The sequence below is a fragment of the Podarcis erhardii genome, assembly GCF_964252035.2.
Source record: "Podarcis erhardii genome assembly, chromosome: 3".
In the NCBI taxonomy this organism is placed as follows: domain Eukaryota; kingdom Metazoa; phylum Chordata; class Lepidosauria; order Squamata; family Lacertidae; genus Podarcis; species Podarcis erhardii.
In genome coordinates this window covers 58,978,888-59,000,227 of record NC_138507.1, presented here as the reverse complement: position 1 = coordinate 59,000,227, position 21,340 = coordinate 58,978,888, and the positions used below count along the sequence as shown (strand labels likewise).

Genomic DNA, 21,340 nt, shown 5'->3' with positions numbered 1-21,340 from the left:
TGGACACATTCTCTACAATATGTTCATGGGCATCTTGTGTGACAATGAAGAGGAAATCACGGGTACTTCAGAAAAATGGATAAAGAGCTAAGAAAGATCTGGACAAAAGTGGTTAACAAGACCAGAAAAGTCATATTCTGAAAGCATGATCAAGATATACACAGTCAGTCAATTAGGTATGCAGTCTAGGAGTGTTATTGTACTCTTCAGCCTCAGCGGCATGAGGGACCTTCTACCTCCCAATGTTGATGCACTGACTGCAACCACCCCCTAGACCAAGATAGGCTGGCCATGTGTACCCATGCATGCCTAACCTCAAGGTTGGACTACTGCAAAATTATTTTGAGTGTTTTTGAAGTTGAACTGCCTTTGAAACTGCACCAATACAGAACACTGCAGGAGGATTTGGACCTGGGATTTGGCAAATACATATCATGCCTTCAGTGAAACAACTCCAGTGGCTCCCGGGGAGTTTCTGAATTCAATTCAAAGCACTTTGAAGTCCTACATTGACTTAGAACACAGATATCTGCTGGACTGACTTTCCCTGCAGTCATCTGCCCATTTGCTGTGATCATAGTCTGAAGCCTGTCTCTGGGTTTTAAGTGCAGCAGGTGGCAACCAGATGCAAAGACTTTTCTGAGGGGCTTCTTTGCTTCCAAAGTGCCCTCCTGAAGAAGGCCTACCTAGAAACCTCATTGCTATCATTGGAATGTAAGTGATATGAATCAGTAAGCATGCTGATCACCTAATGCTGTTTTTCCTTCCTTTCAATTACTACATATTAAAGGCGATTTATCAAACAAAACCTCATGCTTTCATAAAGAAATTGGCTGGTTCCTTCAGCTCTAGCATCTCCAAGCTGCAGGGGCTAGAAATGCTGAAACAGCATGCCAAATGTTCCCAAATTAAAATTTTCTGGATGTTCGTCTGTATTCCCTATTGTACATTTATTGTAACCAAGGCTTGAGCAACTCATGTTGCACTGAGCTGAACACATCAGCCATGTTCTGTGGCCTGCTGGATGCTTATCAGTTGTTTGTCTTTCGCTGTGCAAGATTTTGGGTGAGTTGTAGGCTTTTGCTCAAAGATGGTAGTAGCTTTAATTAAAAGGTGATGGAGGAGGATATATTTTCCAGCAAGGAGAAAGGTCTTGCTGACAATGAATTGCGTGGACAGACGGAGTCCCCAGATCCCGAGTGGTCCCCCCCCCCGTCATGTGGAATAACGACTCTAGACAACGTGCTATGGGATTAAATTGGCCACAACTTAATTAAATTTCAAATGTGGGTAGACCTTGGCTCAGGCATTGGGCGTTCTCCCTCCCCAGTCCCCAGCCGGGGACCTAGGGAGCATCAGGGTTATCCAGTGTGTGTGTGTGGGGGGGGTGGGCCGGCTCTGGAGAACATATGTTCAAGCAGAGATAGCCGCCCCCGTTACGCCGCCGCAGGGGAGAGCAATGACGACCTTTCGGCGTATGGCCAGAGCCTCCCTTCAGAAACCCCTTTAATGGGGAACCCTGGTATCGCCACCGCAAAGAAGAAGATGGACTAAAGGATTCCGCCCAAGGCCTGATACCGCCAAAGTTGTGACGTTTTGCTACGGGAAAGGTGAAACCTGCCAATGCAGGGAAATTCCTTTCCGGCCCTTTAACAGCGACCTTATCGTAGCAGCGCCCGCATACCTGTGGAGAAAGGTTAACCTGCAAAACCTATGAAGAAAAGTTAACCTGCAAAAGAAGACATTAACTGAGGGTGGGTAGGGTGGGAGAAGCTCTGGAGCCAAGTGAGGATTACCAGGTAAGATCCACCCTCTATTGTGTGGGCAGGTAATTCCTCCCCCTACCTGGCCTGGTTTCCCTGGCAACGCTTCCCCCAGGTGGGATTGGACAACTCACTGGGGTAGGCAGGGACCTCCAGGTATCCCACCTGAGGGAAGGCAAAGCCAAGCCTATGCTGATGGGGCCACTCCAGATCCAGGGCTGCACGTGTCCACGCAAAGGGCGCCCCCCGTTTTAAGTGGGGAGCGGTCATTAACAACTCTGATGCCACACACACTCACAAAACAGGAGATTCTCTTATACAGAATTATTAAAACACACAATGTCAGGTAGCATTTGATACGGCTGAATGAGTTTCATTCCTGAATGAGTATCTACAAACTTGTCACTTACTTTTTAAGTGAAATGGTGAACAACCTTTTGAGGATCACAGTTTGGTTCATGGGTATCAGCATCTTTTTCAGAATGTTTTAAAGAAGGACAAGTAAATTGTCAGAAGCTACTTATTCCATTGTAGTTAAAGAGGCTACTTTGAAGTAGATAGTGTGTGGATTGCAATGGATGTGTTATAATGCCAAAATCCATAGTCATATATCTACATGTCTTAACAGTCGCAACAGTCGCTTTTCATTTCTAATTTACGAGTTTCTACAGTTCTATTAATCGTATGGTTAGCAGGCAATGCAGAATTTGTGTAGATTTGTTTTCTTTGAGATTGGTGGAATTTATCTTCTGAAATGATTAATAGGGTTTGACAATGCTCAAAGCTCAGTTAGACACAATCTTGCTTATAGTAGGAAAGTTAGAAATGTTAGCATAGAAATTTCTCTGGTTATTTGAATAACAATTACTACCAGGCTAGCTGATAGAAAGGTCTGATCATGAAAAGATAGATAACCTGCAACACACACACACACAACATATGTAGCTGCATTTGTTTGGAAAACTAATCTCACAAATTTTAGTTGTATTGTTTTCAGATGCACTGTTTTAAATTTCTCTGCAAGAAAATGTATACTGTACATTTAACTTCTTTTAGCTTTTTGTTTTGCTTACAAAAGAAAGGTAACTCAATAACTTTTGCTTCGTATTCATTTAGGTTGAGATTATGAAACCATATCATACAAGATGACAGTTTATGCTCACTGTTCCATGTATATTGTGTGTTTGAGTACATGTGTGTGCATTTCTGTTTTTTAAAAGGAGTCAGACATAGAATAAATCTCATTTTTAGCATCTGGAGTTTCCCCTCTTTCCCCCCTACTTTTGTTTGGATCCACCTAAAAGCAAGCACTCTTTCTGAAACATAATTTGGATTACAGGTAGGATTGGGGCAGAAATTTGTTCACATTCTAATGCAAACCTATCCATTTGCACTTCCCAAACCAATATGTGATCTGAAACAGCTATCCTTCAAAATTCGTATTTCTATAAAGCTTCTGCTTCTTATGTCAATTAACTGCAGCATAATATTATGCATGAATCTTACATCATGGTTAATCTTAACTACAGTTTCTTGAAAAAAGCTAGTTTCAGAACCCATGGTTTGAAGTTGGCTTGTTTCAATCAAACCATAGTTAAGATTAATCACAGTGTGCTGGGTTTCGGTAGCAGAACAAACTGCAGCTAATCCAAAGTGAAAGCTTCCACACTTCTTGTGTCCATCCTGAAGGAGGAAAAGAGAGCCCGCAAGCATAGGGCAAGCCTAGGATCACTCTTGTAAACCATGGTTTAAATGTTGTCTACAAACGTCCATTACAGCCAGAGATTTCATAAGTATCACATGAAATAGCACTACCAATGGCCTGCCTGAAAAAATTATTCCCTCTTTGTCTTTCAGTATTCTGCATAGGGGACTATGCGTTGATCACATTTAGCCTGAAGTGATTTGAACATTTTGAGCAAATCAGGCAAAAATGGACCCTGAAAGTGTTAAAAGCAGTAGCAGACATTTCTCTTGTCAGCTTCATATCTTTCCCTATAATTCCACATGAATGAAGAAAAAGTGAAGAAATCACAAATTACCAACCATATCAAAAATAAGATTTTTATCTTGGAATCAATAAGATAAGCTTTAAAGTGACTAGGGCAACTGTTTCCAGACTTGCACAAGCAGACACAAATTCGTGCTATAATTGTAAACATGCTGAATGAAGATAATATCCTGCCATGCAAGAAAAGTCTTCTTAAAATAGAAAACTACATTTCCTCAGGATATTGATGTAGCCTTGCTGGATCCTACAATAGATAGGAAAGTGGATAATGTAACTTCACATGTGAGAACTTATTAACTTAAGTGACTACAATGGCTGTAACTAATCCTCAACCTTTAGAAGATGAAGATTGCTCCTACTATTTTGTTGTTCTGTCGCTATCTGCTAATGTGACCCATTTTCAGGTAGTAGGAGGTGCCCTAACTAATTTGCAATTGTGCCTGTCAATGCTACATTTTATGGATGGAATGATTTGTATTATTTCCACACAGGCATTTTGAAATGCACAAATAAAATCTGATTGATTTGATTATGAAAGAAAAGGACTTTCTTTGTGTTTTCTGACAGAGATTTCAATTTCTGGGTTTTGATATTGTTGCCTTTTTCATGTTGTAATCATAGCTCAGTGCATCAGCAGGTAACTCATATTTCTAGTAACCCTGCAGTTACAAATTAAAATTATGACTAGTAATCTATCATTACTACAAATTGCTCTGGCTCTGTCGTACACTGGTCCAACTCCACTGAAGCTTTAGCCACTGAGTTTATTTATGGCTTCTATAAATGATGAATATACCCAACTTATGAAGAAAAAAATCTAACAAAGCTAACTGTGACAGTAGCAGCTAGTAGTATGGAGATTTTACAAAGTACATGGACAATGCCAATGGAAAGCTAAGAAAAGCATCATCATCATCATCATCATTATTAAACTTTGTATGACTAATCATGGCAATGAATTCCTCTCTTCGATTGCATCAACCATGAAAAGATTGTGGGGCAGGGGAAAGGTGTACAAGCCTTCTCTCTGACAGGTAGACAAGCTCTTTCCACTTGAAAGCAGAGGTGGTGCAGACTCCACATGAAAAAAATGTACAATCTTAGTATCTGAAAGGTTGAGCCATCCCACAGTTCAGGGACAGCCAATGTGGTCGTCGCCCCAGCTATTTGTAGACTCCAACTCTCATCATTTATTTATTTTTATTTACTTATTCAACTTATACACCACTCTATACCTGGAGGTCTTAGGGCGGTTCACAACAAGACCACAACATATAAAATCAAACCAAAAGCAATAACCCAATAATCCCCCCCCCCCCAAGCTACATTCTAAAAGGGTGTTGGATGTCAATAAGATCAACCAAAGGCCTGGTTAAAAAGGAACGTTTTTGCCTGGCACCTAAATGTGTATAATGAAGGTGCCAGGTGAACTTCCCTGGGGAGAGCATTCCATAGACAGTGAGCCATTGCAGAGAAGGCCCATTCTCGTGTTTCCATCCTCCGGACCACTCAAGGAGAAGCCACATGAAGGAGGGCCTCAGAAGATTATTTCAATGACTGGGTAGGTTCATATGGGAAGAGGCATTGTCTGACCTCAAAGCCGTTTGCATTTTTAACACAATACTTAAACTGAAAGTTAAAATACATAAAAACCATGGGGAATCTGAGGACACTGCAGAATAGTCACTGTCCACTTCATACAAAAACAGGTGGGAGTTCATTTTGGTTGGCCGTAATTCTCTGCTCCAAACAGGATGTTGAACCCTGTCCCAAAGAAGGTCACTGAGAAGGGCAACTCAATCTACTATGAATTTATAACTGTTTATACAGTTAACAAAACAACAAGAGATCACTGGCAGAATAAGTGTTTACTTGTTTAATGTCTATTATTATTTCATTTAATTTCACATTTGTGCTGTCACGCATTAAAGATAATGAAGAGAAATTCATTGGTTTTCTCAGCAATACCAAATACACATTCGGGGCATTTTCAATATCTTTTTATATACAACATGCAGACACATTCCTGAGTCAATAGTTTGTAATTTCCTGCAAAGTCAAATTTCCAAGCAGAGACATTTTCCTGGTGTTCTTGAGTAACCCCAAACAAATCCAAAACAGTCCATTGTAAATATGTACATTTTTCATCATTTTTCATCTTAATTATATATATTTTTTTATTTTCAGTGTTCATTTCATAGCTTCCTCGCTAGAAATAATACTCTCAGCCAGGCAGTCATGAACTGCATGTATAGAGAAGTTGTTAATGTTTGATGTTATGTTGTGTTTCTAATATTCTATTGGGAGCCACACAGAGAGGCTAGGGCTACCCAGTCAGAGGGGCAGCATAAAAATTAAAAAAAATTATTAATTCTTATTATTATTCATTGGGTGACTTGGGGCCCTGCATTATCTCTCAGCCCAAGTTACCTCACAGGTTTGATATGAGGATAAGAGGAATAAAGGACCATGTATGTTGCCCTGGGGGACGCCGGTGGCGCTGTGGGTTAAACCACAGAGCCTAGGACTTGCAAATCAGAAGGTCGGTGGTTAGAATCCCGGCGACGGGGTGAGCTCCTGTTGCTCGGTCCCTGCTCCTGTCAACCTAGCAGTTCAAAAGCACGTCAAACTGCAAGTAGATAAATAGGTACCGCTCCGGCAGGAAGGTAAACGGCGTTTCCGTGCGCTGCTCTGGTTCGCCAGAAGCGGCATAGTCATGCTGGCCACATGATCTGGAAGCTATACACTGGCTCCCTCGGCCAATAAAGCAAGATGAGCGCTGCAACCCCAGAGTCGGCCACGACTGGACCTAATGGCCAGGGGTCCCTTTACCTTTTTATGTTGCCCTGAGTTAATTTGCAGAAAAGAAAGAATATAAATGTAAGTCATAATAATTCGGCATTAACTATATTAGCACTGAGCAAAATTATATCCATGCTCAGAGCAATCCTATATACAGTCCTACTGTGTCAGTCCTACTGTGTTCAATGGTGCTTACTCTTGTGTAAGTGTGTAAAGGATGCAGCCTGTGTGTGTGTGTGTGTGTGTGTATATGTATGTGTGTGTGTATATATATTCAAATACAAGTAATTAGCAAGCACTTGTAAAGGAACAATATATACATACCTGGAGAGAGGAAAGCAACACCCTTTTTCCTATGCAAAATTTCACATGCATTGGTTGAAATATGGCCAAAGGGAGCATTTCCCAGCATCTTTTCAGAGGCACTGTGATCTGTCGTGACATAGCATCATTGCTAGTGGGGCAATGTGGGGGAATGGGGTGGAGGTATTGCAGCAGCAAAACTGCTTTTCCTAATAGTTTTTCCTACCCAACTGAAATGACAACCCCACCACCACTTTTCTGACTTGCAAACCTGGCTCTGAAAGGGAGGATTTTAGACTGTCACACAAATTCACCAGCCAATGTTTGGAGAATGTAAATGTTATAGACATAAGAATGGCCCTGCTGCATCAGGTCAAAAGCCCATCTAGCCCAGCAACCTGTTCTCACAACGGCCAGTCAGATGCCCAAGGGAACCTCCGAAGTGGGATTTCCAGCAACTGGTCTACAGATGCATACTGCCTCTAACAATGGAGGTAGAACCCAGGTATCGTGGCAAGCAGCCAGAGATAGCTTTATCTTTCATGAATTCATCTAAGCCCTTTAAAACAATCCAAGCTAGTGGCCATGACTGGAACTTGTAGTAGTGCATTTTTCATAGTTTTCACTAGGAACTGTGTAGAGTTCTTTTTAATGAGAGAGAACCAGATCCTCAGAACACTGAATCCACATTAGAAAGGTGGTCCTTTTCATTTCCCTTTTTGTCTGTGTGAGAATGGAAATATGAGGAATCACTGTCACAAGCAAAGCTATAATGGAACATGTAGCTCTGAGCTGCTTACTTTATAGCACTCAACTGCATGTTTCTGAAAACTCTGCAGATCCATTCTAGCTTTGCTAATATGATTCCTCATATTTCCATTCTGGTTCTCTCTCATTAAAAAGAACTCTACACAGTACCTAGTGAAAACTATGAAAAATGCACTACTATAAATTCTATAGACATACATTCAAGATCATTTGATGAGAAGTAGTTACCACTTAATATACACTAAGCACCGTCCCCCCATCCCCCCATGTGCATTTCCTTCACTAGTCTTCCAGTGCATCTTAATTGGTGATGTGAAATGCTCACTGGGGTTAGTAAGTACAGTGGTACCTCGGGTTTCATATGCTTCAGGTTACATACACTTCAGGTTACAGACTCCGCTAAACCAGAAATAGTACCTCGGGTTAAGACCTTTGTTTCAGGATGAGAACAGAAATAGTGCGGCGGCAGCAGGAGGCCCGATTAGCTGAAGTGGTGCTTCAGGTTAAGAACAGTTTCAGGTTAAGAACGGACCTGCGGAACGAATTAAGTACATAACCAGAGGTACCACTGTAAAGGAAAGGCCTGTTGCTCAGTGAATAAGATGCATATGTTTGTCTCAAAATAGTTCTCCTTAGACAAAGTCCCATCTACCATACATAGACAAAAATGTTTTTAGCTGCCCCCATTTGCTCACCATCTGACCTTATTTACTCATTGCGGTGTCTGTCTTGAGGCCTCTGCAATGCAGCTACCTAGAGATAAAAGTAGGGATACTGATAGCTAATTCTTGGATGAAAAAGAAGTGAGTAAAGAGTTGACACTCTTTCAACACCATTTAACCTGCAAATCACCCTATGAATTTGTAAACAAAATACAGGTTGAAGTGAGTTTGTGGGTTATCTCTTAATAACTGATTATATAAACAGACCCGAAGGGAATGGGAAACGGGGTGGTTTTTTTTTTCTAGATTAATTCAGAGTGAGTGGGTGCATGCTAAGTAGAATTCTATGCCTCATACGAGTATCAAGATTCTTAATTTAAGCAGCGAAGCAGTGTAAACTAGAGGGATTTTCTGTCCTTGGCAAGGGCTTGCAATAACAATAGATTAAATATAATTAAATCAAATATTTAAATCATAAGATACAGCTGACCAAACATAATCAAGTCTATTTTATTTGATTAATGTCAAAGTCAGCTGTTATTTGAAACCTTCTGCATAAATTAAATAAAGTGGATCTGGTCAAGTAGTTGTATTAAGGAACAAGGAACTTGTAAAAGTTTTTAAAAGATTTTTCAATATAAACAGAATACCAAACTATTGATTCAAATTCAAGATCATCACTGCCTCAGAACCAGCATTGGATAATTTATTAATTTTATTTGTTAACCATGAAAATCACTGGACAAGTCTCAACCTAACCCATATCTCAAAGTTGTGGAGGGCATACAAATTGCCATCAGCTCTTTGGGGCTTGGAGTACAAATGAGATAAATAAACTTCAAAATCCCAGGTTTTAAAATAATGGGACATCTGAATACACCTGTATGGCTAAGGATCAATGCATTTCCTAACATATGATAATGTTTAATTTAAAAAAATAAACCAATGTCATAAATTTGTTTCTTGTATTTTCTCTCAGTAATAAACTGTTCTAACCTTCAGTGACATATAAATAAGAAATTTGATGATCAAAACAATCATTCAAAACAAGAGCACAAACGTCTCAGTATTATCTTGAGCTGAACAATGAAATGTATCACACACACACACACACACACACACACAATCTGTGAGTATATATATATATAGAGAGAGAGAGAGAATATATAGACAGATGTACACACACACACACACACACACACACAAAACCTCTCTTTTGATAAAAATGAGTTGAGTTCTGTTCGATTGAATTCTTAGTGAACTTTTGGTGCATAGAGAAAACAAATACAAAACAAATTACAGGATATAAATGATACAGAAAAACATGAGGCAATGTAACTAATGCAATCAATAAACTAAAGCTGAAATGCCAAGATCAATCGTCCTAAATTATTAATTTGTCTCTAGATCCTCAAATCTCCATCTTGTATTCCCACAATGTCAGATGCTTGGAGATTATCTCTCAATCATGAAACATGATTGCTGCCATATGATTTCAACTCATAACATTTCTTTAATTTAGTTTCACTGTGTGCTTGGAAAAGGTCTTTATCTGCCTACGTTTTCCAGGAAGATGGGTTCTGTTATAAGCTAAGGTTGGTTGGTTTTGTTTTACATAACTGTTTCTCTACACTTCAGCTGTTGGCATCTCCCAAACAATTTTATATCTTAACCAGTGGGAGCAAACTGGACTCAATTCTAATTCAGTACATGAACAAACTAGCAAGATGTAACACTGCATGGTAAGGAATAGGCATTTGAAAAATCAATATTTTACTAGGTATGTGTCATGATAAATGACATTTATGTACCAGCATGAATCAGTGCAGTCAAACAGGGAATACTGAAAGTGTGTTTGCGTAGGAGGCAGGAACATGATGGCACACCCTACTATCTCAGACAGAACATATGAATATATACATTCTACCACCTTAGGCTCTGTGCAGAGGAGCCAATGAACATGTGGATAACAAAGTGAGGTCTGTCCCCTACAATAGCATTGTCTCTTACACATGTTTTACTTGCTCCAAATTTGGAACTCCTAATACTTACCTCTTCTCTGAGGCCAGTATTATGACTCCCTGAAACTTGTACCAAAACCCTAGCATCTCTAACAACGAAGGCTGCCATTGTACTGGGGAAGTGATAGTCAAATGGCTGCAGCTATGGAGAATATTTATTTCAAAGTGGGCAGCTGTGAAACTGCAGTTGCACATCTGTGTCGAGTGACAACCATAACAGTAAGTCAAATGGCACAATACAGAAGGTAAGGGAAGATGTTGAAAGTTGCCTAGTTGAGACTAAAGAGATGGAAAAAACGTGAGTGTATATAGATACTTCAAATCCTACAAAGAACTCAGAAGTAAAGTTACTTCCCAGCTTACTTTGCAGATAGAATCATAACAAGATTAAGCAGGAAAGGTGTACAGACTATATCTGTAGTCACACTGGAAGTGAGAGTGAAGTACAGTGATTTGGAATGTGGGCCCCACACGTGTGATCAGGCAGTGTAGGTATCAGGGACTGGGCAGAGGAAGAATGGTGGAGACTGCCTCTCCATCCTGACCCTTCCAGGAAGGAGGAAGAAGAAGACAGTACAGATTTACAACAGGGGTTTGAGGGAGGTAGCAGCTCAGAGGCAGAAGAGGGGGAAATCATGGACAGATGGAACAACACCCAGCTGACATGTTGTCATTGGAAAGCATTGCAGACTCCATCTCCCAGAACCTGGCGAGCCTTAAAAGTAGGAGAGCAAAGAGCTCAAAGACAGAGGGCATGTAGCAGTACCCGTGGAAGAGACAATGAGAATGACAATTGAGGAAGTAGGAGAGACAGGGGGCTGGGGTGGAGATTCACTCAGGATGCCATTATACAAGAGGCTCTATAAAGACTGAAATAAAAAAGAACGGTAATAAACTTTTCCTCATTTTTATACTTTCCTGGGCAACAAGCCAGGAGCTGCTGACAGCATCCTGACAGTAGGAGGTATGATCTTGTGCACTCTCCCATGCTAGAAAAATAAATTGTGACAAGAATCTTGATCCAATTTATGGGAAATAACCAAGGTATAGCCTTAAATTTAATTCCTTGCAATAGTGATTATATCAAATTTAAAGAGTCAGTCCTTTAACACTTAGATGGGTGACTTAGGACCAAGCAGAAAACTGGAGCTTTTTAAATAGTTGAAGATGAATGAAACAAAAAATATGTTCTGGCATCTTTTGTATTACATGATAACTATGGGAATACAGTTTGGTGGGTTTTTTAAAGATTAAATTTTAATTTTAATTGGTGATATGAATCAAGCCTTTTTACTTTTCATTTGCATCATGATCTAAATTGTTTCAGCTAAAATTAAATCACCCTGGCAACCAGTCTCAGTAAGTCAACAGTGATAAGCTACCTTCAATATATACCACTTCTGCTGCTGATGCTATCGCTACTGTTTTCAATTGATCTTTTAAAAGGTATTGGAGAGATGGTAGTCAATCCCAAATAGTGAAAGTGAGACAACCCAGTCTGAGAGACAGAATTTCTTTGGGCTTCAATGATGCTGAGGCCAAATCTGAGGTATTTATTGGTATACGTAATACCTCTACCAAACTTAATTCAGATGAGTTTCTGCAATGCAGAGCATAAAGCAGTGGTAGGCATAAGGTATCAACTCCTTTTTTATATTGTTGGTGTTCTGTGTCCATCCACCTCAGCTAATGTTTCTGCTTCCTCTATACCATATTTTATATTGTGTGTGTGCAAGAGAGAGAGAAGTGGAAGTCAAGATGGAGAAAGCACAGGGAATGATACAGAGCTAATAAAACAGTGTTTACATTTTCTAAAACTTTACTAAATCTATATAAACAGGACGTAAACTAAGAACCATTAATTCCTAAAATGTAAGTTGTAAAAACGTAGCCAAGATTGGCAAAGCAATCCTTCCCTTCCCTTCCCTTCATTTCATCTGTCTGAATGCCACAGCTTGTTCATGTTCCTTCAATGTTTACAGCAGATTAAGGGATAATTAGTAGAATGTTAATGCACACAAATAAATATTATTAAAGAATAAGGTAGAAAGGCCATCTCTTATGTCGTCATTAATTTGAAGCTCCAGAAATATGACTCCTAATAGGACTCCAAGTTGTTTACCTGGTTTCATGTTCGTATGTTTGCTAATTGCAAAAATGATTTTTGGATACCAGCCAACAGCCTTTTGAATTTTCTGCTTTGAAATTGGTGTGTGTAATCTACCATTAGAGTCAAGTGACATAAGGTCATAATCACATGATACATGCATTTTCTCTCTCATTTTGCTGTATTGAACCACATAGCTTTGTTCATCATACTTGACTGATGTAGCTAACTATGCTGTTCATTAGCCCATTTTATAATGATGCTAACAAAACAAACGAAAACAAAAACATTGGTTGCCTAAGTACCACATTATTTTCTTTATGGAAATGGTAGCCAAAAATGGTGACCTTGGAGTCAGGTGTAACTTCTCAACCCTGAGCAACTAATATTGTCTGCATTAAGGTACCACATGCATTTAGGAGCTTGGTTTGCACACAATGGTAAACCGTGGTTTATATGTTAAACAAACCATGGCTTATTTGTCCAAAGTTAGTTTTGTTTTCTTGATGCTCTTAACTCATACCTTCATAGCTTGATGAACGTTTGGCTGTGGTAGTCAAGCAAATCATGGTTAAGGAAGTGTGCTAGGTTCATACATAATGCCAAACCATAGTTAAAAGAAACAAAAGTTTGTAAGCCAACAACAAATCATGGCTTCAGATTGTGATTTGTTGGCAGTGTTCAAACTATTGCTAAGCCATGGGGCAGTGTTTTCACATGCTAACCATACTGTTCTGTATGAGAAGTACATGCATTTGTGAAATTAGGTAGAAAATACTTCTATGTATCTTAAATAATGTATTCACAGAAAGTACTCTTATGAGAGCTTGGGTAATAATGATAAACCTAAGGCTTTATGCAACACCCCCCCCCCCAAATCAACCAACCGTATAGCCAAGAGAAATAATTTTTGCATCAATTTTTATTTTTATTTTTTTGAAAGACAGAACGCTGGACATTTGCTAGGTAAACTGATTTCTTTGAAAGAGAGCTTTTCATATACAGTGGTACCTCTGGTTAAGAACTTACCGGTAATTTGTTCTGGAGATACGTTCTTAACCTGAAACTGTTCTTAACCTAAGGTACCACTTTAGCTAATGTGGCCTCCTGCTGCCGCCACCGCACGATTTCTGTTCTCATCCTGAAGTAAAGTTCTTAACCCGAGGTACTATTTCTGGGTTAGCGGAGTCTGTAACCTGAGGTACCACTGTAAAACCTTAACCAGTACAGAATTCTGGCACACCATTTGTGACAAGATTGGTGGGGGGCACAATAATGAAAGTGTAAAAGAATCTATGTACAGCAGCAGCAGCAGCTTACAGTGAAGCTTGTTGGAGACAGCCAGCATCAGTTAATGATGCTCAGTGGATGAGAATCTGCTACCCATACTGGACAGCAATGTAAGGTGACAGAGAAGGCATGATATCGCAAATCTGTATTGTACATATGAGAGGCTGCTGAACAGGTAGCAGTGCCTAGCATGGGTCACTAGCATCACGGATCACAACCAACCTTAGAATCATTAAGCTGCTGCAGGTTTCCATAGTGCTGAATTAACACCATAGGAGCCTGTGGGTGTTGAGTGGCTACAAGGATGAGTATGATATGGTCTCAATGATCCAATCTGAGCCTGTTCAGGAACTATGTGCTTTCACAGTCCAGAACTGCCAACTATCATTCTAGCAGAAGTGCCAAATCCCCCTCCCATGTAAATTTACCCACCAGTGCCTGGAAGTTACTTTCAGGAGTCCTTTCAGGAGCTGGTCCTACACTCAAGTAGGACCCTGGCAGAGACACATGCCCGACTGGCATATTCTGTCCTTCCTGGTCGATCGTTCGGGAGCTTCAAAAGCTTTCTTCAACCCGAACATCCCAGCGACCGATGCCAACAGACATCGGCACACTTAGGGATCCGCAGAGTCTTCGCAGCTTGCGTAACAGAACTAGCAACTCAGCATTTTGACTAATCTACTTTATTTACATGTAAACACATATGGAGCACTGCAACATGGCTCCCTCTCTAGCATCAGACAGCAAAAAGAAAAAGAACAAAGGACAATAGTTCCACTTCATGGAACAGAGTAACACAAACATTCTGACTCTGTCACTCCCCACTTTGTGGAGTCAAAACATACACCGTCATGTGATAGACAAAAATCCCATGACTGCAATCATGGAGCAGGAATTCTAACAGGTCCCAAGTTAATCCTAAACATATCCAATGTTGAAAGAGGATCTCCAGTAAAGGGTCTAGAAAAGTCTGATACTGTGGTCAGAGCAGACAATTTGGAGCTACACAGTGCTTTTTTTCTGAGGGGACGCAGAGGTACGCATACCCCTAAATATTTTGTGAATCTAAGTTTGGCCTCATTGAGGGGCAGTATTTCAATGAGTAGGAAAATGAGAGTACCCCTAAACATTTTTTTAAAGAAAAAAGCACTGGATCGGGCACAAGGATCAGGCTCATTAAAAGGGTACTTCGTGTTTACATAAAAGAAGATATAAGAAAGTTACTCCTTAATACCACTGGGATTAGCAATGAGTAGTTGAGATGCATGATACCATGTAGAAGGAGTCTACTGCAATATCTATATATGTGTATTATTGCAATGAATTTTTCCAGTATAGTTAACCATATAGCCTGCCACATTTAGCTTCAGCAAAAAAGAGTACAGTATTTTAGAGGGCCAGAAGGTGAATTTTACTTATTCACAGAAAGGGGCAATTAGGGGTCTACAAACTGAAAATTACCAAGCAGAACTTTTCAAAAAGCAGTATCAGAACAACTAGAAAATAGAAGTGCCCATTTAGTTTCAAGGAAAGGGTTTAAAATAGCAGGAAGGATTCAATGTTTGACATGATTGCCTAAACTCTAACCAAGAGTGTAAAGTGTTCTTTAACTCTGTGGAGAGCTTTATCTTATCAAATTTTTCATTACTTTATAGCTAAAGATGTCTGAATCAGTCCATACTGCTTGATTAATCCTAGAACACTATCTAAGCTACATCATTTTGTTTAAAAAATTCCATTAGCTTTCACAATTATGCTTGGCTCTTCAAGGAAAGGGATGAGAAGTGAGCAAAGCCTGCATTTTCTGGTTAATGACAGTAAATTCCTTTAGAAAGGAAACATACATGAGCAGGAGATTGAAAAAAAAACTTTTTCACAGCAGATCTCTAGATGATAAGAGTGCCCCTAACTTTTTATTTCTGTGAAATCCTCTTGCCTCCCTTGGCAAAAGGACCGGGGGTCAGGGTGGGAGGGTCAAAGGCCAGACTGTCACCAGACTGAAGAAAGGAGCCATGTGCACTGAACACCCCCTCTACTTCTCCCCAATTTGAAAGGTGATGAATAATTAAGGAAGCAGTTTGTTGGGCAATTGAATATTACCTGCAAAGTGCCGCTCATCTCCTTGAGGCAAACTGAAAGCTGACAGAGTTGAGCCAATTAGACTGACTGTCTCCTCAATGAGTTGTGACCTATCAATGGTAATAGCTTATTATGATGATAAATGAACCCATCTCTCAAACTGAAGCCCGAGTACACACTTCAGCAGTTTCCCTGAATCATGGGGCCATTACCTCACAACTCTGGATCGACAGGAGCGACAGCAACAAGAACAGATAGGACGCATGAATAGACACAGATGATTGTTTTACGCTGCTGAATATATTTACAGTTATTTCTGGGGGAGGCATTCTTCTTCTTTTCCTTCTTAATGGGCCTGCCTGAGCATTCCCTGTTTTCACTGGCAATATATGCACTCACACATACATATACATTTCTCATGCTGTGCAAACACTATGCCTATCCCATGAGACAGCTGGATGGATTTCTGATTGGTATCTACATGCCTGTTCAATCTTCACAGTCTCAGAGGTACTCAGCATTCGATTACTGCAGAATATCCTCCAGCCTGGCTGAAAAAGTTTGCTTTACTTCCTTTTAATCCAATTAGTGCCTTTAATTGCTCTGCCAGAGCTAATCTTCCTTAGGAAAAGTGAAAAGAAATGGGGGTGGGGATTGCAACATTAGCCTAAACGCTTTCCCCATGACTTCAACTTATATAAGTTTCAAGACATTTAAAGCAATTGAACAAAAAACAAAAAAGGAAAGAAAGAGAATTCTAGGTCCACAATTTCGACTTGCACAAAAAGTTTCTTGACAACAGTCCAAACAAAAACTTCCACCAACTGGGAAATCATGCTGGGCTTGTTTGCGTCTTTTGAAACTGAAGGATACTGGTGCAGTAACAGCTATGCCCTTCTTTACATCCCCAATTCTTACTGTCTTTTGATGCCTGCCTTCACATTCCCTCTTTTTATAAGCAAAATATAACAGAACAAAGACTGTGTTGTGGCTACCCTACGCTTTATGCTGCCGTTATAGCTTGCTGCCGTGTTCGTGTTGTGAACATGTAATGTTTGGATGACACCTACATATTTTTAAACATAATTGTATATGTACCAGAGAGCTCCAGTCAAATTGAAGCTCTGTACATGATTAACTGGATTAAAGTGTGTAAATGCTTAAGGGCACACATTTGTCATGCACAATTTATGCAGTTCTTGATGAACACAGGATTGCTTTGTAAAATATAGAGGCATCATTATATATACACACTACAAAGTTTTATAGATATACGGTATACTCCAAACATATAATACTCCAAAGTTTGTTCCAAAGCTGTACAACTATTTTGGCCTAAGGGATTTATTTACAACCTTTTATTTTAGTTTTTTGCAAGCATCTGAATGAGACATTTGGAAGGAGACTGAAGATCATCCATTCTAATCTCTGATCTATAGTTTGGTTCTCCTCTTACAGTAAACAAGGAAATGGCTCACTTGAGGGATATGGAGTCTCCCCATACACCAGGCAATTCCTCAGAGTGTTACTCAGGCTACCACCAGCTTTTAAAAATACCCTAACCCAGTGGTTTTCAACCAGTGTGCCGTGGCACCCTGGGGTGCCTTGAATGATGGTCAGGTGTGTTGCAGGCAACACTGGCCTCTGTCCCTCTTTCCTTCCCTCCCTCCTCTGATGCCTTCTCGTGTCTCCGCCTCCCAAAGGCTTGTGGAGCTGTTTGTTGCAGCAGCCCTGGCTACAAGCTCCCCAGGCGAATGGTGCCTCTGGGGCTGGCCAGGGGGTGCTGGTTGCCAGGAGCTCGGAGTAAGTAAGTAAGTAAGCAAGCAGGCAGGCAGGTGAGGAAGCCCAGCCAGCCAGTTCACCAGCCTTTGCTGCTGGGAATGGACAAGCAAGTCCCAGGCTTCTGTGGGGCAGTGTGAGGAGGCACCTCTCTCTGAGGGCAGGGTGGGCAGCTCAGAGACAGGGCTGGTGGCGGCGGCTGCCTGCAGGACTCCAAAGGAGAGGGGAGAGGAGAGGAGGCTGAGGGAACACTTCACAAGAGCATAGCTGTCATTTTTTCCCTTTTCTTACGTGGAATCCTATTCAGAATAAGGGAATTTCCCTTTAAAAAAGGGAAACGTTGACAGCTATGCACAAGAGAGTTCGAAAAAGGGTGAGAGGATGCCAGCTCTGCAGGCAAGGAGTGACATAACTGGGCTCCTGAGCCCCACAAGGGTGCCACAGAAAGAATGTAGTTGGTCAAGGGAGCCAAGGACTCAAAAAGGTTGAAAACCTCTGCCCTAATCATTCCCATCCCAATCATGAGCTGCCTGTGTGGAGGAGGGAGACACTAAGATGAAGGAATAAACACTTTGACCAGGGATAGGTTCCTTTATTTATGCAAATGACTAGTCTATCAGCAAGCCACATCTAAAGTCTAAAGCTGAACAAGGGCACAATCCTTTATGAACAAAGCTGAAAACTCAGGGCACACTCCTTTATGAACAATGGCAAGGAGGCCATAGTGCTTGTGGGGTGCTGGAATGTCTGTTTATGTTTGGGGAAGCGCCATAGTTCAGTGGTACAGCATCTGCCTTGCATGCAGAAGGTCCCAGATTCAATCCCCAGCATCTCCAGCTAAGGTTGGGAGAAAGCCCTGCATGAAATCCTAGACAGTGTAGGCAATATGCAGCTAGATGAACCAATGGTCTGACATAGTGTATGGAAGCGTCCTATGTTCCTGTGAGTGAGTTGAGGAGTTGTGTATTATTACAACCTCTTGTAGGCTACTTCAACATATTTTGATTGAAAGGTATAAGTCTTGGAAGGAAATGCATACACACTATGGTTTGTATTCAGTGCAGAACTAATGAGCCTATTACATCACAAATATTTCTGCTTGCCTGACATAACTCTCTCCTTTCCTCTTCTAAATCTCCAGAGCAGGTTTGTGTGTGTGTGTGGGGGGGGGGGAGATATGGGGGCACATGGGCGGGAGGAGCGGGGAGAAGTACCATTCTGCTAGCAGGAATGGTTGCACTAGCTTCTGCTAGTACAGCAACTGAGTTGAATTTGGCCTGTAATGTTTCAGTGCAAGAACCGCAAACAGGGATGGAATATAAATTCTTGATGATTCCCAACATTAGGTATAGCAATAATGGAAGAGGAGGTGTCAGAAAAATGGACGGTAAGGTCACAAGCTACTGTATATTGAAAACTTATTCTGTGCTACCTTAGGCAGCAAGTCTCAGAAAACCACACATACAATGGAGATTGTATTTGAAGCACTGCAAGCAAACATCATCTAGAAAAGCTGGTTTAATCCAGTTTCAGCTATTTAGAGAAACGTTTTATTGAGTTTACAAATAATAACCCTCAATATTCCATTTCCATAGCAATGCACTAAATCACCCCAGCTAAGTATGTCATCATGGCTATAATTTACATGATGCAACATGACAGTTAAGATGTACTATGGTAATTTGTGAGTGCTTTCAGTATTACTGTAGTATCAAAAATTTATATGGTTCAGTTATTAAGGCAAATTGTTTCATTCATACAGTGATGTCTGACAGTAAACCATAAAGTCCTTCCAAATTACAAGTGGGGAAAAATGCCTTCCATGTTCAGACAAATTGCACACATTCTTTCCATTATTTTGCTTCCTAAGTGGGAAAAGATATCTGCAAAGTATCTGCCAAAAGCACAGGAAATGTTCATTGCCTAAGAGCAAGCAAAACGGACCCTGCTCATACCAGACTTGAGTCTCCTTAACAATCTATAGTCTTGAACAATATGTCCATATTCTTTCAAAGAGATGCAGCTTAATCTTTACTTGCTCACCTACCTTCTGTTACACAGATTTCCAACCAAGCGGAAAATGCTAAGCAGTGAAGCCTGGTGAAAGTAACCTGGGATATCTTCACAAAGTTTCAAAAAACAAGACAGTGCAAGACTAAACATATCAAAAGCTCCTGCTTGTTTTACAGCTATTCAGATTCCAGGCTTTTTCAGTACCACGACCTTTCAGTACCATGACCAATTTTTCATGTGCTAGCTGCCACAGTTCACACAAGAGTACTCTAATATTTACACCAATATTCTATTCTTAGGCATCCAATGTCTATGTTATGATTTAAAACCCTAATACAAAAACACAGTAACCTGACAAGGGTGGTACTGGTGGGAAAAGTGCCTCCATAGCTCAGTGGCAGAGCACATGACTGGCAGAAGTACCAGATTTAATCCTCAGCATTTCTAGTCCGAAGGATCAGTTGGCAGGTGAAATTAAGAGGTCCTGCCTGGAGATCCACTGCCAATCAGAATAGACAATTACTGGGGTAGATTGACCAATAGTATGGCTCAATCTGAGGAAACTTCATAAACTTCCATAAGATGTATGGAAGTGAGAGCTGGACCATAAAGAAGGCTGCTCGCCGAAGAATTGATGCTTTTGAATTATGGTGCTGGAGGAGACTCTTGAGAGTCCCATGGACTGCAAGAAGATCAAACTTAGCCATTCTTAAGGAAATCAGCCCTGAGTGCTCACTGGAAGGACAGATCCTGAAGCTGAGACTCCAATACTTTGGCTAACTCACGAGAAGAGAAGACTCCCTGGAAAAGACCCTGATGTTGGGAAAGATTGAGGGCACAAGGAGAAGGGGACGACAGGACGAGATGGTTGGACAGTGTTCTCGAAGCTACAAACATGAGTCTGACCAAACTGTGGGAGGCAGTGGAAGACAGGAATGCCTGGCGTGCTCTGGTCCATGGGGTCACAAAGAGTCGGACACGACTAAACAACTAAACAACAACAAATGGCTCAATCTGAGGAAACTTCATAAGCCACTTTGAAATCAGTGAGTGGGGCCTTGGCTTCACTTAAAGCAGTGGTGGTGAACCTTTGGCCCTCCAGCTGTTGCTGAACTACAATTCTCATCACCTGGTCACTGGCCATGTTTGCTGAGGCTGTTAAGAGTTGTAGTTCAGCAACAGTCAGAGGGCCGAATTCCCCCATCCTTGACTGATTAATTAATATGCAATTAAGTTTTCTGAGCAACAAAGTAAGTTCTAGTCTTCTGCAGGCGCCTATGTTTCTGCAAACACAGGGCATAACCTTAAGTATATAAAATTATTATTATTATTATTATTATTATTATTATTATTATTATTATTATAGATTCAGTCAAGCAACAGACCCCACAAGAAGGTTGAGAGCAAGCATTTTCATTCTTGCTCTCTATATTTTTTAAAATATGCCCTGGGGAGCACTCCATGATTTCCTAATACACAGATATCTCCCTCATTTTCCGCCTTCTCGCGATATCTGGATTTTGCTGCTTATTTGGAATATTTGAAGAAAACGAGATTGCCTATGTTCGTAGAATGTGTGAGTTATCTGCTGAACTTGCAGGAATTGTTTACAATTCCCCACCATTCAGAACATATGATGGGTATATCCTTTTAACATGAGTGGGAAGAGTAATCCTATTTCATGGAAACTTGCCATCTCCTAAATGTTAAGCAGATGTGTGTCAAGAAGAAATTCTCCACAT

At 40.6% G+C, this 21,340-nt stretch overlaps 1 protein-coding gene across 7 annotated transcripts in view; it reads right to left on the bottom strand.

Moving 5' to 3' along the window:
- The window catches only part of LAMA2 (laminin subunit alpha 2), a 374,353-nt gene that overhangs the window by 194,661 nt on the left and 158,352 nt on the right, over positions 1–21,340 (bottom strand). The gene's annotated exons all lie outside the window — the stretch shown is intronic.